This window comes from Mandrillus leucophaeus, unplaced genomic scaffold (genome assembly GCF_000951045.1).
Source record: "Mandrillus leucophaeus isolate KB7577 unplaced genomic scaffold, Mleu.le_1.0 Scaffold209, whole genome shotgun sequence".
NCBI lineage: Eukaryota > Metazoa > Chordata > Mammalia > Primates > Cercopithecidae > Mandrillus > Mandrillus leucophaeus.
The window spans coordinates 2310228-2313060 of record NW_012102132.1 but is presented as its reverse complement, the minus strand read 5'-3'; the positions used below and the strand labels follow the sequence as shown (position 1 = coordinate 2313060).

The following is a 2833-nucleotide window of genomic DNA, read 5'->3' as shown; positions in this document are numbered from 1 at the left end:
GGGGGCGGGGAAGCCTTACTGTTTCTTCAGTTCCCAGTCTCCATTTTCTTCTTGGAGTTTCCTGAGGGTGAAAAAATGAGAGTGAGTTAAAAGCAGTGACCCCAGGAGTTCCCCAGGTAGCAGACTCACCCTAGGAAAACCTTGCCCAACTGAAAAATGAATCAGAAAGACACTCTCAAAGCCAGGTGTGGTGGCTCACTCCTGTAATCCCAGCCCTTTGAGAGGCCAAGGTGGGAAGATCCTTTGACGCCAGGAGTTGAAAACCAGCCTGGATAACATAGCGAGGCCCTGTCTCTTTATTATTAAAAAAGAAAGAAAGCAAAAAAAGAAAAACACTCCCTAAAAAGTTTGAACTTTCTAGAACACACTATGCTTACCAAAGCCACTCCCAATTTAGGGAATAGAGTCGATTTCCTCACCTATCATCAAGAAACAGGAAACTCTCAAACTTGCTTTGCCTCTAGAGAATTTGTACAAATGGGACTTTAGAGAACTCTGAAAGGAAGAAGAGAAATTTTTCCATTAGGAATGTGAAATTATTAGCACCAAAATGTCTAAAGCACCCCTCCAAAACGTCCACTCTAATGTGACTGACTCGAAAAAAATTAATCACTTGTGTTGTTGTTGTTGTTGTTGTTGTTGAGACAGAGTTTCCCTCTTGTTGCCCAGGCTGGAGTGCAGTGGTGAGATCTCGGCTCACTGCAACCTCCAACTCCCGAGTTCAAGCAATTCTGCCTCAGCTTCCCAAGTAGTTGGGATTACATGTGCGAACCACCACGCCCGGCTAATTTTTGTATTTTTGGTAGAGACGGGGTTTTCACCATGTTGGCCAGGCTGGTCTCAAACTCCTGACCTCAGGCGACCCGCCCACCTCAGCCTCCCAAAGTGCCAGGATTACAGGCGTGAGCCACCACGCCCCGCTGAAAAAAATTAATCACTTTTAAAAATTCATTTTTAAGCATGATAAATTCACAATCTCTTCACACCAACTAAAGTTTCATTCTTTGTCCATCTTTCTGCATGTCTTAGAACAGGTTTTGAATCACAGGCCCTGCAAGAGCTTATCTAAACCTTATTTAGGGACATAATCAGCTAAAAGTGGAGCAGACCTCCTGCGGTTTCATCCAGCTTGAGGAAACAGAGAAAGGAGTGAATGTCGCTGTTCTTAAAGGAGTTCTAGTACATTCTTATTTCTTTGAATTTAAGGAAGATGAAAAATTTTGTAAATGGACTGGAATATAAAATAAATCCCCACCCCCACCCCCATTTCCCCAGAAAACCTCACAATCTTTCACACTCCATTTATATCTTGAGAAATAACATCCCTTTTTGAGCTAAGGGCGAATAGCTTATTCTTTACATCTAAGGACCCTTTTCACCTGAGGTCGCAAAGACGCATTGTTGTTCCTTACAGCCTTGGAATTTAGCAAGATAAACATTGTCGGAAGCCCTCTCCTTGTTTCATAGATTGAGAGATTGAAGCCTAGGGAAGGGCATATGTACTCAAGGTCATATTCTGAATCGTCAGCAGTTCTGCTTGGTGAATGCAGCCCTGCTGATTCAATCTTTAGCGCTCAGTAAACAACTGGTGATGTACGGTTAACTTTTCCACTGAAGCATTTAGAGATGGATATGTGTGTGGCAGGGTAATACAATATTTGAAGTTATGACCCCATTTGTTAGCCTAAAAGAAGCCTTTCTCCCCTCTCGCCCCAGGCCAAATACGCAAGACTCCAGCCATCCGTTGCCCTGAGGGGAGGATTCTCAGGAGAACCAGAAAACAAATGTCAAATTCTTGGCTCTTGAGTTTCAAAACTAGAGGTCCCGATGCAAGATTTGAAAGAATACGTAATTCCATTTGCTCCCTAAGTCCCGCCCTCGCCCCCCAATTAAGTCCAGCAGTGAGTTCTGAGTGATCCCAGAGTGAGCTCAGTAACATGAGCTGATCTCTGCAAATGAGACATCCCATCCAGGAGCCTTGTGGAGGCGAAGATCATGCCCCTCTCACAGACCATGCAGTTAAAATTAAGAATTTCTGTTCTTCAAAAGGTACTGTATACAGTATGGAAAGGTGTGGGGGAGGGCAGAGCAGCTTGACAGTGCAAAAACCCAACTAATACTATCTAGGTGAGGTGATCAAGGTCAACACCAACAGTGATCGGTCATGTTGACAGTGTGTGCCCTTGATGTGATACAATGATAATGGCAGGCACTTCACCTCTATGATCTTCCTCCCCCAAACCCATCACCCCAGTCAAATCATGAGAAAAACATCAGACAAATGCCAATAGAGGGGCATTCTACAAAATATCTGACCGCTGCTCCTCAGAGGTAATCAAAAACAAGGAAAGTCTGGGCCGGGTGCGGTGGCTCACGCCTGTAATCCCAGCACTTTGGCAGACCTACGCGAGTGGATCACTTGAGGTCAGGAGTTCAAGACCAGCCTAGCCAAAATGGTGAAACCCCATCACTACCAAAAAATACAAAAATTAGCCAGGTATGGTGGTACGTGCCTGTAGTCCTAGCTACTCAGGAGGCCAAGGTGGGAGAATCGCTTGAACCTGGGAGGTGGAGGTTGCAGTGAGCCAAGCTTGTGCCACTGTAATTTAGCCTGGGTAACAGAGTGAGACCCTGCTTCAAAAGAAAAAAAAAATTAGCCAGGCATGGTAGCGCACACCTATAGTCCCAGCTACTGGGAAGGCTGAGACAGAAGGATCACGTGAACCCAGGAGGTTGAGACTCCAGTAAGTCAAGATCTCATCACTGCACTCCAGCCTGGGCAACAGAGGGAAACCCTCTCAAAAAAAAAAAAAAAAAAACCACAACAACCAGA

General features: G+C 45.0%; 1 protein-coding gene across 1 annotated transcript in view; it reads right to left on the bottom strand.

The window, feature by feature from the left end:
• Window positions 1–61, bottom strand: part of ATP6AP2 (ATPase, H+ transporting, lysosomal accessory protein 2) — a 34887-nt gene extending 34826 nt beyond the window's left edge. The window contains exon 1 of the mRNA XM_011980174.1: window positions 20–61. The gene's annotated coding sequence lies outside the window, so the exon portion shown is untranslated. The remainder of the gene's footprint in view (window positions 1–19) is intronic.
• Between the last annotated feature and the right edge of the window lie 2772 nt (window positions 62–2833).